Below are 13,466 nucleotides of genomic sequence, written 5' to 3'. Positions count from 1 at the left end.
GTTTTTTTGTTTTTATTTCTTTCTTTCCCCTCTTATTCTGAATAACAACCTCGATATAGAAGAAAAGGGAAAAAAATCGATTTGAGAAGAGACTCCGGGGAGGGAGGTGTTTTATATGTTTCTGGCAACCAGCTCAAGTTGAGTTTTCAATGTGGTTAGGGTTATGGACAGGTAATGCATCACAGGAGCACTGATCCACGGCAAAATGAGGAGCGTCTTCTTTACACAGTGTCCTTTCTTTTGTAATATCTCACTCTGACGTGTGCCGGATCCACGCCAGGATTGTCCTACTGAGTTGTGTACAGATTTGTGTTTCTCCTGCTACACCGGGGGGAATCATCTAAGGAGTGTCAGAAGATATCAGGCAGAACGTTCTGAGCTTGGAATTCAACACTGTAGTTAAGCCCGTGAAATTCAAACCTGACAGCAATGATGACAGCAGCAAAATCCATCCCTTTTTAATCATAATCTTTTAAGGTTCTGCTTAACTTCTGCTACGTCACTGCGTATTCCTATTCAGGATGTGAACCCTGTAATGCACTTGTATTTTATTATTAGAACTGTAGAGAAACAGAACGACTCCAACGCCGAAGATTAAGCGCGTCTCTCTCTGTTCTGACGTTATGCGAAGCGGAAAATAAGGAACGAAGCCGGTTCTGTTTTCCGAAGAGCTTGTCTGAATATTATGTTTCTTCTGTTGAAATGTGCAAAATGTTAACTGCCATATTACATCTGGGACACTCTACAGTACAGAGGTATATTTCACACTTGGCTGCTAAACTGCAAGCTATCATTAAGCTCAAACTTTTAACCTCTAGGTGAATTTAGATTCCATAAGAGAATATGGTTTTATTTTTTTTTTTGTCCAAGAAGTTGAACAATCTCTCTCTCTCTCTCTCTCTCTATATATATATATATATATACACACATAGATGCTGGTAATCTTTTCGAATATGATTCATTCAAATATGATGGATTAAAGCACTCATCTTAAACCATAAAAGCTATAAATTGATAATATACGCTACATTGCCAAAAGTTTTGGAACGCCTGCCTTTTACATGCACATGAATGTAATATGGAGTTGCCCCACCCTTTGCAGCTATAACAGCTTCAACTCTTCTGGGAAGGCTTTCCACAAGGTTTGGAGGTGTGTTTATGGGAATTTTCTCAGCCATTCCTCTAGAAACGCATTTGTGAGGTCAGGCACTGATGTTGGATGAGAAGGTCTGCTCTAATTCATGCCAAAGGTGTTCTATCAGGTTGAGGTCAGGTGAAGTTCCTCCACACCAAACTCTCTCATCCATGTCTTTATGGACCTTGCTTTGTGCACTGGTGTGCAGTCATGTTGGAACAGGAAGGGGTCATCCCTAAACTGTTCCCATAAAGCATGAAGTTGTCCAAAATGTCTTGGTATACTGAGTTCCTTTCACTGGAACTAAGGGGCCGAGCCCAAGCCCTAAACTCAATGATTTGAGGGGTGTCCCAAAACTTTTGCCAATATAGTGTATCTGTGTATATTTTTAAATATTTCTACTCGTCACACCGAACCGTTCTGGAGTATTAAACTATTCCTGTATAATGTCCATCTCATTCTCTTTAACTCTTTTTCTCAGAGCCCAAAAATGGAATTTGTGCCTGTTTGGTTGTTTCCATGTCCAGCATCTTCTTCACGTCTTCATCAAGTCTCACTCCACAGTGGTGCTTAATATGAATCTCATACGAAAGTAGACACTCAGGATTTTAAGAATTTTATAGTTTTCTGTTTTTTAGCTAGCCTATCAGGGGCAGTATATTCATAGAAAAGTTCCAGAAAAGAACTCCAGTGAAAATTAAATGTAGATCCTTAAAGTAAAGGCTGATATCAAACCCATTTCTGCTCTATGCCTCAAGTGCTTGTTCTTAAACATCTAAAACTTTATTTTCAACCACTAAAATTATGAGTCCTGACTCATTGTGTATCAGACTTACGACTGGCACTAAAATAATTCATTTGTTTATACTGGTTCCGTCTGTGTAAAGGAACACCAGAGTACTGGGGAAAAAAATGCTTGAGCGATTTAGTTTGTTATATTAGCATATAAGCGATACCGTTTAAACCAAACCGTTGACTTAAAGCTAGTCAGACCCCGTTGTTTGCTATAGATTTTGGTCCGTTTCATACGAACAAATAGAACAGAACAGGATCTTCGTCATACTGTTTATACATCTCACTCATAAAGAGCACAAATTTCTCTTTTTAATATTTAAATCAATAAAGCAGCCTCGAGATTCTCACCTCTAACATTTTTATGTCCGATACTTTTCGGTGACAATGTCGCTGTGTGTTAATTCGCATTTATATTCAGGGAAAAGAAAAGTGCAGGCTCTATGTAATGCAGTCCTCCGTGCCCCTGCAGATGCAGTAAACACTGGCGAAGTTACCTGTTAAAGTGACAGCTTTGCAACGGAGAATCTATGGCGCAATAACAGAGATTGCTTTAGGTTGAGCTGAAAAAAATGAACTGGCACCTGGATAGCGTTTGTGCAGGAGGCATATAAAACTTCCATTGTTGTAGACGTCTTGGGCCTACTTTGAATTTGGGAAAGAAATGAAGTGGGCCAATCATTAAGAAATTCTCTAGTCTAGTCTAGTCTTTATCGTTAACACAGATCGCCATTACACAACAATACACAAGATATGCATGCCGAGGGCACTGGGAACAAAACATGAAAATAGATGATTAATCCACATCCTAAAGTGAAATGATGTCCAAATCAGCCATCTGTAGGCTGTATTTGAGACATTCCCAAGATGCGTATTAGATCCAACTGGCACGAATTTAGCCAACAGCTCCCTGGTGGCATGCATCATGTTTAACAGCTGTAAACACCTGCTTTACTATTCAAATGAACATCCAACCTATTATTGTGTACTTATATTAGCATTAGGAGGAATTATTGAAATCCGAGGTGACCTCATCTTCACATTATTCATCGTAAGAATGTATTATCCAGTAACTAATAGGGATACTGCATAATGTTGGCATGGAGCATGGGAGTGAAAGGGTTAAAGGTTCCATTAAAATTCCCCAAATCCTACATGTTCATAGAATTGCTACACGAGTACGACACTTTCTTTCTTTCTTTTTTTCTTTCCCTATAAGATCCTCGGTTTCTCAGACTCTCTTGCTGAGCTGAACCTGTCATCCATCCCTCTCTCTCTCTGAACATCTCAGCCATTATGGCCCGTTACTAAGATACTAAGGCTTTGTAAAGCAGCACTGCCATCACCAAGCAAAGGAGCGAATGAAAAAGAGTTGCCGGTAGCCCGAGCCCCGCTTTCCTGCTGTGAGAATATTACCCAATAACGCACAAGGAGGCCACGATCGGCCATCCAGCGTAACGCACGCATGCTCAGCGGGCGTCCTATTAAAGCCTGCAAATTGTTGACGCGGGTTATAATTACCACTAAGCATGCAATTACAAATGCCAGGACTAATAAAGGCAACTCGGCGAGGTGGGAGTACGAGGCCAATTAAACAGCTTCGAAACACGATCGGACGTGCAGTCAAAACAGACAAGTCAGGAGAAATAAGGGGCACAATTAACAAGCACAATGCTCGGTAAATGTGTTTGACTTCGCAACAAATGCCAGCGAAAGAAAACGTGAAAACTGTGACTGTTCAAAAAGCTTGCGTATGATCCGGAGCTGCATTCAGTCACGAAATTAAAGCCAGCACCACCAAAGCAAACAAAAACTGATTTTTTTTCTGTTGTTCTTATTCTGTTCTGTTGATCTGTTGTTTTGTGACACACACACACACACACTACGCGAACAATCACAGATGAAGCTCACACACTACACAATCTTTCAGCTAAAGAGATCCAGACAAAGTGTGCTTGATCCCCAAATCCTACTTTCTCATGAAATTAAACACGAGATCTATCCGTCACGTGGCAGCATAGAGCCCGAGCAACTGGCTAGTGTGGCTGTTTTAGCTTACTGAAAAAAGAGAAATCAGAAATGAGAGTCAAATATAGAGGAATGATTGCTTGTGGGATGTGAGGACTGTCTGTTCAGTAAAGAGAAGTGGGCAAATAATGCACAGAAATGCAACATATCGTGCCTTCACTTATTAGGCTGTCTCTTACCCCATGAACAGGCAACAACAACACGACATTCTCTTGTTTACACGCGGTATTGTTGTCGTTTGATTAGCGGAAATGAAAGCAGGAAGTCGAATTGTATTCGTGATCAAGCTCCATAACAGTTTCTCGCGCATGATGGACACAAGACTCCGTACCATTTTTGTACGATTCAGGATTTGTTTTGACTTATAGGAACAATATGATTGTGTGTACATCATCACAGTTACTGCTCATCCATCCATCCATTGTCTATACCCACTTTATTCCTAATTAGGATCACGGGGATCTGCTGGAGCCTATCCCAGCACACATTGGGTAAAAAGGCAGGGGTACACCCTGGACAGGTCACCAGTCCATCACAGGGCCTCATATATAGACAGACTACCACACACACTCACTTCCATGGGCAATTTAATCAAGCTAACGTACATGTTTTTGGAGTGTGGGAGGAAACCAGAGTACCCTGAGTAAACCCACAGGGAGAACATGCAAACTCCACATAGAAAAGCCCCTGCCTGTTCAAACCCAGGATTCGAACCCAGGACCCTCTTGCTGTGACCACTAAGCCACTGTGCTGCCCCCGTTACTGCTCCTGTTTGCGACAATTGCGAGGGTAGTCTGCATTCAGCATAACCTGACTTATAGCTTATAGGCTTTTCCTTTTTTCTGTCCTCAGCTTGTGGAGTCCCTCATCATCTTGAGACCTTTGGGCAGTCCTTGCCATATGTGCCATCACACCAAATGATTCTGAATGGAACCGTGTGCCTTTTCCTGCATCATGAAGCCTGAAACAGACCTAGCTGACTCTGCGCTCCGCACCCTCCGAGCCACTATCACGGCTCGACTTGACTTTTACCCTGGTAACATGGTGGTGAAATGGACCAACCCCCCCAACAGGGAATAACTCTCAAACCAATTTCTGTCCAAAAAAAGGGTTTGAGCTTAATGGGTTTTACTGGATTTGGACTAGCATCACGTTTTTTTGGAAAGAAAATCAGGATCGAGGCGTCTGCCCAAAACACTATGCAATATATTTCAATTCTAATTATAATTACACTTAATAAATAAATGCAATAAAATAAATTGAAAATAATTTAATAACTTTAAAAATAATTGAATAAACTCAATAAAAAAATTAAAAATGGAGTATTATTTTCTTTTCTCTCCATTCTTGACTACTTTTATTTATTTATTTTTTTCATTTTATTTGTTTATATTTTTTCTTTCTTTCCTGTGTTATAGCCATTGGGGGGGGGGATGCTTATTTAAATGTAATTTAAATTCGAGATTGTGCTCAGACAGACTGAGACACGACGAAGGACAGAGAGACAGAAAGACAGACCGAAAAACAATCCATTTTTCTGTCTGTAATCAATTTGCTAATTCCCGTAGAAAACGAAAATCTCTGAAAAGCAAAAAAAAATCAATGCACTTGGCCAATTGCATGTCAAAGCAAAGCGATAAATGCGCATACCTTCACCTGACAGATCTCCCCACGAGGCCTAGCTGAGGTGATTAGCAGCAGATTTCGCAGGCTGGTGTGGCGTGGGAACCTGAAAAAAGGACAGGAGAAAGGAATTCACTGGGTTTATTTGGGACAGGATGAGCAAAAAAATAAATAAATAAAAAAGTCCGGCTGTTATGTTCTGGACACTGGGTCACTGATCAATCAACTGGACTTTTAATCAAACTCTCAGGACAAACTGCAGATCTACTTCAGCATGAATAAATCCATAATGAACAAATTTATGTAGATATTTTATTATGGTTTGGATTGTAAATATGCCAGTGCAGCCTTATGCAAAAGTTTGTACACCCCTGCTTAAAATGACATGGAACTAGCACATTTCTGCACAACTGCTATGTCCACCAGTTTGGCCTTCCCAAGAGTCAGTATCAACCATATGCCAGAAATCACAGCCTCAAAACATTTCCTAATGGCCAGCTAATGATCTTTGTCTTCTGGCTCATAAATATTCTTAAGTGATGTTTGAGATCTATTCACAACATTTATTAATCCCTGGACTTGTGGACACCTGACTTGGATTCAGACCTTTTAAGTCAATTAAGACCGTACAAAAATTAGTGACCCTTCTAGAAAGATGGCCAAAACTTCTGCACATGGCAAACTGTATGCTAAAATATGAGACCTCGATATCCAGTTAAAGCAGAGGAGCTGAGCTCAGAAGCTCAGTGTTAGCTTTGTGCTTGATGTTTTTCATTTTTCAGAATATATTACGATATTTTGTTAATTGATTAATCTGTCTGGTTCTGTCTTGAATAAAGAGCAATATGTGCTCACAAACTGAAACATCTGGATGGTAAATTCATTTGGTTATGTTTGCAGCTGGTATCCACTGCATGGACTTTTAGGTATGGACACATGAAAAGGAACAAACGTGCACAGCCTAACCGGTTTGAGCCGACCGGAAGTCTATGTTAAATCATATAACCACTCTGTACAACCGCTGTAAAGCATCTCAGCAGGGACGTCACGTCCGATACCGCCATCCCAGGACAGGAATCGGAACCTACGCTGTGCGAATAGATCGGATCATTTGCATATTAATAATAAAACAGACGCAGTTCATCGAACGCGCCGAAAAAATGAGGATCTAACAGATATAAAAAACCTACATCAATTATTACTCATGAATTACTTATAGTGTAGCAGTGGTTTGTTAATGTGAAACAAGTTGAATAACACAAGCCTTAAAGTAAAACAAAAGTATGCTGTAAAATTTAATCCCCGACAGGTTGAAATCTTTTCATCCCTTCATTGAACATCGCCGGTAAAAAAAAAAAAAAAAAAGGATTGTTATTCCGAGACCTTCAGCAGGACCTTTGCTTCAGAGACAATTAAAAGTGAATTTAGGCTAGCTCCACTGAAAGAGGAATGAAATATTCACGAGCGAAAAAACCCACCTTAATGCTCTCTCTGTACGCAGTAGCTCGAGTATGCCAAGCGGAAATGCGCCGCCACGGCACCAGACAACAACGCTGTCCTTGAACGCACCTTCCGTTAGAAAGAGATGCTAATGAGCAAAAATAACCTTGGATGATTAGGATTTTACTGCATTCTTCTTTCCTCCCCCCAAAAAATCATTCTCCTGCTGAGGAGCACTTACTAATAACGGACGTCAATGCGTCAAAAACCCGGCGACGGTGAAGGTCACGATAATTTAGGCTTCGTTAAGAAGCGTTTTATTTCTACTGCGGAGAGAAGCAACCACCAGAGACCTCCTGTGTGGCGGATTTAATCAATTGAACACAATTGTGTGTACTTTCTCTCTGTAGTATTTGTAACATGCATTGCTACACCACGTAGATGTTTTTTACAGCACCGTGCCTTTGACCTAGGCCGAGATGGAACAGAAGTCCTCGTCTTAAGAGACCAAAGAAAACAAAAGTCCATTTATCAAGAAGAGGAGCCCCAGCAGGCACTATGGGAGATGCAAGCTGGCAATCCAGCAGAGTGCCTAGCGTCATGTCCATGCTATTACCAGGCCTGTTCGAACACCCGTGGGAAACACAGGACCTCGTTTTCCTTTTCTGTCTCCTGCTCCGTCTCCCAAAGGTGACAAGTGAACGAACCGAGGGTGTCAGTAATTAAAAAGGGCTGATTAAAGTGACGGAAGGAGGACAGAGAAGGGGGAGCGTGGGAAGAAGTGAGAAACGGAGAGAGGGAACAAAAGAAAATACCGTCTAGAAGACGTACTTATCGACGTAGCGTCTATAACGCTCTCCTAATGCTACCACAATGTTCATAGTGCATATTGATGGGGTTTCACTGTCAGTCACGTCAGCTACACTTGGAGAAAGAAAGGGGAAAATAAAGCAACCTGAGACTGATTTAATAAGTAATTTCTATTCGACCTGAAAAAAAAAAAAAAGTTCCTTGAAAAGAAAAAAAATGTTATTTTCAAAGTAGTTTCCAAGGTTAGAATGTAGTAGAACATTATTGATTCTTTGTGAAATATTTGTACTTTCTGTGTCCAAGCCCACAGGCGAATAAGCTTCAGAAAACATGTAACCCTTACCCTGGTGCACGGAGAGCTAAACTCAAATCTAGGAGCTCTTTTGGTAGCATGCTTTTCATTTTGGCCTCACCTAGCTCTAGGGACATGATCATCATCATCATCATCACACATGAGGACCAGATCCAACTGGTAGCCAGGCATCTAAAGTCCATCTAAAATGTGCATCAAGAAATAATGAAATAATTCAAAATAAAAGTCAGATCTAATTAAGGACATGAATAGCCCAGCACAAGGCTTTATTTATTTATTTATTTATTTATTTATTTATTTATTTATTTATTTATTGTCAGACCGACATCAAAATATGCCGTGACGTGACTTGGCAACAGATTTATTTATTTATTTTATTTTATTTATTTATTTATTTATTAATTTATTATACATATAAATAAAAACGGTTCTGAACAACATCAGAAAGTCAAAGTGTTCCACAATCAGGAGTTTCATCCAAAAAAAAAAAAAAAAGATAAATTATGACAGAATTTTTTCTTTACTCAATAAAAAATTTATATAAAAAGTGAAAAACAATCAAAAAGATTTTTTGGAAAAAATTAAAAAATTAAAAAATTACAGTAAGTTGCTATAGACGTCCCTTTTATAACTAGTGGGTGTGGCTATGTTCAGAATGAACCAATCGCTTTCAGTCTCTGGATTTGTGGGCTCTTCTTGGTTTCTTTCAGCTAGAAGCCTTCATCAAAACTGGATTGTATGCTTGATGTGGGCCAGAGAGCGGCCTAGCTTCCTATTACTTAACAGCCGTTCGTTAACTCTAAACGATATCCATTACTTTTAAAGCACTTGCCATCGAAGCACCGCCCTTGTACCAATAACATTCCAAGGCGGCTCGTGTAGGACTTCCAGCGCTGTGAGCAATGTTCCAGATATCGTGTATTAATCCATCACCTTCTCTGGGTTTTTTTCCCTCATCATCACGATGCTTTAGGTGTCGGAAAAGGTTAGATATTTATTAAATTGATGAATAGTGGTACAGTATGCGGTTATTAAAGCACTGTGGGCATCCTTAAGAAAACAGACAGATAGCTGTCAGAGGAACATGGCCCTAAAGGCAGTCTAATTATACGCCAGGTTTCCTTGAGACCAATTAGTCAAGTAGCCTTTCAGAAAACACACTCAGGATTCAAGTCTGGAAAATTTGTATACCGGATATACACCCATCAGACATAACATTATGACCACCTGCTTAATATTGTATTGGTTCCCGTTTTGCTGCCAAAACGGCCCTGACCCATCATGCTCTGTGTATTCTCCTTTCTATCAGAACCAGCATTAACTTTTTCAGCAGTTTGAGCAACGGTAGTCACAATCGTCTGTTGGATCGGATCACACGGGCCAGCCTTCACTCCCCACGTCCATCAATGAGCCTTGGTCGTCCATGACCCTGTCACCGGATCACCACTGTTCCTTCCTTGGACCACTTTTGACAGATACTGACCACTGCAGACCGGGAACACCCCACAAGAGCTGCAGTTTTGGAGATGCTCTGATCCAGTCGTCTAGCCATCACAATCTGGCCCTTCCTCAAACTCGCTCAAATCCTTACGCTTGCCCATTTTTCCTGCTTCTAACACATCAACTTTGAGGACAAAATGTTCACTTGCTGCCTGATATATCCCACACACTAACAGGTGCCCTGATGAGGAGATAATCAGTGTTATTCACTTCACCTCTCACTGGTCATAATGTTATGAATGGATCTGATTTGTGTAAAAAATCAGAAAACTATGGAGGGGTCTAGACTTCAATAGTTCACCAGTTTTCATTCATGTTTATCTGTCGCTTTTCTAATCTTATACACAAGGCCGGAAAAGTGCTACGAGTTCAACTCTATTATCCACAGTACGCAAGAGTGTCAGGACGAAAGCCGAGGCGCATTCCATGGCGCTCTGTGTCAAAGAAAATAAAAATAAATCCAGCAAAATATTCAGGACTGGATTGCAGGTGAACCGTTGTGACGCCTTGTCATCTCATGCGGCAGAGTTTAGCCGCTGCTAAGATTGAGAACAAGAGGCGTAGCATATCTTTATTTTCTCTTCGGAGCTACTCTTGAAGCGTGACGAAACGTCAGTCGTACCATCCTGCGTCCTCACTGCGTATACCTCGAGTCTGTTCATCATACAGAAGGCGGAAACGTGCTACAGCTTAGCGTAGAGGCGTCATCTCATCATGACACACACACAATGACACGCAAACACACACACTGCCCAATCCACACCACTGTTCACTGCTCACCCAAGCAAAAGAAACGCAATAAACCCAATACTAAACCCTCAACCCAATTTAGTCACGCCATCTTTACATTACAATTTAATTAATGTATTAATAATACAATTGGTGTCTTTTTTTTTCCACTTTCCTCCTCCTGATACCAAATAAGTAATGGGAACATGTGAAGGAATTTAATTAGACAGGCTTCATCGCCTTTATTGCCTCTGGTTCCGTTCTTAGCGTGATATACAGAAATGTGGCATTTTGCAAAGGCTGATATTTCTAATCATTGCTCAGCGTGGCATTCACACCCACCAGCTACAAGAGATAACACACAAATATGATAATATATCAGCTCACCCGCATTCGCATGCAAAAGGGATAAGGCCGCGTGGAGGCATGCCAGGCGAAACTGCCTCGGAGTTAGAGCGCCCGGGCTCGAGGAGACGGAGACGAGATTTTAGGTTAGCCTAATTACTGCTAATTCAAAGAAATCACTTCATTAAGACTGAAATCTGTGATGGGATCCGGTGAATTTATCAACTATAATTCTTTATAAAACTACGAGCACAGGCGCCACCTTCATTCATTCATTTATAAAGAAGGATATTCGGTCAGGATTTGAGGTGGTGAGTGAGTTTCCACAACCAAAACGAGTCAAAAACATCAACTATTGACAACGAGACACGACGATCTGAGCGAATGGTGTTTGGACATGAGATGTGTAATGCGGTTCAGTGTCAATAACCATGATTATCCGTTTATAGTTATCGTATGGGTAATTTGATTCAGATGATGGCTGACATTTTAGGAAGGAGACCAAGGAGTCCTGGAGAAACGTTCTCATTTCACTCTGTACTGCGTCAGCTCTATAGGGTTGAAATGACGATAAAAGCTTCTTGACTTGAGATAAATTCCACACCACACGTCCATGACTTTTTCAATATAATATACTGAATCACGTCTACTACACTTCGTCAGTATTCCTGAGATCCAGCACCACCAGGAAATTTCTAGAAAACAGACAGCAACATAGACAGCACCCAGTTATTTCCATTACAGAGAGAGAGAGAGAGAGAGAGAGAGTCTAGTTTGACCTTAAATAGAGGCCTTAATGTGGAGGCAGAGGATGTAGATTCAAATGTCCTGAACCTCTGAATCTGACTTCTGGAAAAAGTTCAGAAATTCAATACGATGGCAGCTTGACCAGGTTGCGGTCACTTATTTGATAACTTACTTGGCATTTCGGATCCAAAAATCTCATTTTATTTGCTGCACAGACAACCGTACATAACCTGACCCGAAGTGGACTGAGATGTTCTTTAAAATGACAGAGACCAACATTTACAAACCAACTGGAAACCCTTACTTTCAGTAGTATCAAAAAACAGTTGAATAAATCAACTTTAGAAAGAGAAATAGCCTTTATTTGTCACATAAACATTACGGCACAGTGAAATTCTTTCTTTGCATATCCCAGCCTTGGAGGTTGGGGTCAGAGTGCAGGGTCAGCCATGATACAGCGCCCCTGGAGCAGAGAGGGTTAAGGGCCTTGCTCAAGGGCCCAATAGTGGCAACTTGGCAGTGCTGGGGCTTGAACCCCTGATCTTTCAGTCAATGACCCAGAGCCTTAACCACTTGAGCCACCACTACCACTACCACCCCTCCCCCTCCACCCCCACCCCTCCCACAGTGGGTAATTAATTAAATATCCAAATGGAAGATATTTCAAAAAAAATAAAAATAAACTAAGCAGATGCGCAGATGCCACTAAGCTGAAAACGGGACCTTGGCTGAACGAGCGTGCCGCACGCTGACTATCCCATAAACTCAGAGCAGTTGGGTCCGGTTTAAAGGATTGCCTGATCCGATCCTAAATCTTTCGAGTCCCCTGGGGCGTCAACATAAGCCGTTGGACTTTTCCGTCGGTTTTCCTGCACGTCCTGGAGTCCTGGTGGAGTCGGTAATCCTTTTCGGCGTGTCCGTCAGATACGTCGGCGGGCACAGTAAAAATTCTCTTTCTCTCTGGGAGTCTGTTGGCGTGACTGCCGACTGGAGCTCTTTTGTATCGGACAGGATTAGGGGGAAAATAAACGGCCTTTCGGACAGCAGGCAGACGAGCCCGAGTCGCTCGCCTTTGTAGCTCTGCCATCGACATCTCGCCTCATGCCGAGATGGCATCGTAGCAAAGGCGCCTCGTTGGTGACTAGCGTGAAACGAGTCACACAAGCAACCGTTAGTGACCCCTGAGTAAACACGCCAGTCATGATGCTCACTCCAGGTTCGTCCCTACACTACCTATTAGAGTGAACAGATGCTATTGAGTAATTATACAGCAACTGTAACGAACTGAAAACTAGCTGTGATTTTGTTAATTGCATGCTACCTCTGAGGTATAATTTCCAGCCTACACAGAAAAGGAGCTGGATGCTGATAAGTGAATTTATTAAGGCGGATGTTAAATGGCTTGTCTGACGCTTACCGTAGGCTGCGGGTAGGAAAATAAAATCTAAAAAAAAATCCCACAGTAGACACTTTGTAAAGAAAGCGCCGTTATTACAATCTCTCATTTTCACACACTTTCCCCCTCTCCTCTCTTCTCATCCATCCATCTTTCTCTTTCTCTCTCGAAAACCTGCAGGGCTCAAATCAGCATCCCTGCGAATAGCAAAAAAAAAAAAAAAAAAGAGCAGGAACATTTTGATATTCAGCCTCTGAGACAGAATCAGAGGTGCAGGACACTGCATTGCAGCACACACACACACACACACACACACACAAGCCACAGGCGGAGAAAGGAAGCGCCGTGCTGGCCATTCACCTTTAAAGGTCAAGGTAAAAAAAAAAAAAAAAAAAAGCCCCCCTCTTGTCCTCTTGGGCCCTTTGGAAGGAAAGATGCTTTAAAACTGTGATGAAGGAAAGTGACCTGTGGTTTATATCCTGGCGAGTCAGTCCTAAAAAGAGGCTTTCAGACCAAGGTGTCCCGTCCTGAATGGCACATAAAGGACAAGACGAATCACTTTGGTTGGGATAAAGAGACCTGGGAGATTTGACAAGAGAAGACCACTA

General features: G+C 41.5%; 1 protein-coding gene across 2 annotated transcripts in view; it reads right to left on the bottom strand.

The window, feature by feature from the left end:
- The window catches only part of fhit (fragile histidine triad diadenosine triphosphatase), a 270,717-nt gene that overhangs the window by 246,918 nt on the left and 10,333 nt on the right, over nt 1-13,466 (bottom strand). The window contains exon 2 of one of the 2 annotated variants that reach the window (XM_058373930.1): nt 5,606-5,684. The gene's annotated coding sequence lies outside the window, so the exon portion shown is untranslated. The remainder of the gene's footprint in view (nt 1-5,605; nt 5,685-13,466) is intronic. The other variant, XM_058373931.1, reaches the window with a different exon arrangement.

This window comes from Hemibagrus wyckioides, linkage group LG21, assembly GCF_019097595.1.
Source record: "Hemibagrus wyckioides isolate EC202008001 linkage group LG21, SWU_Hwy_1.0, whole genome shotgun sequence".
NCBI lineage: Eukaryota > Metazoa > Chordata > Actinopteri > Siluriformes > Bagridae > Hemibagrus > Hemibagrus wyckioides.
Note: the sequence above shows the minus strand (reverse complement) of the source record. Positions and strands in the feature narration are given on the sequence as shown.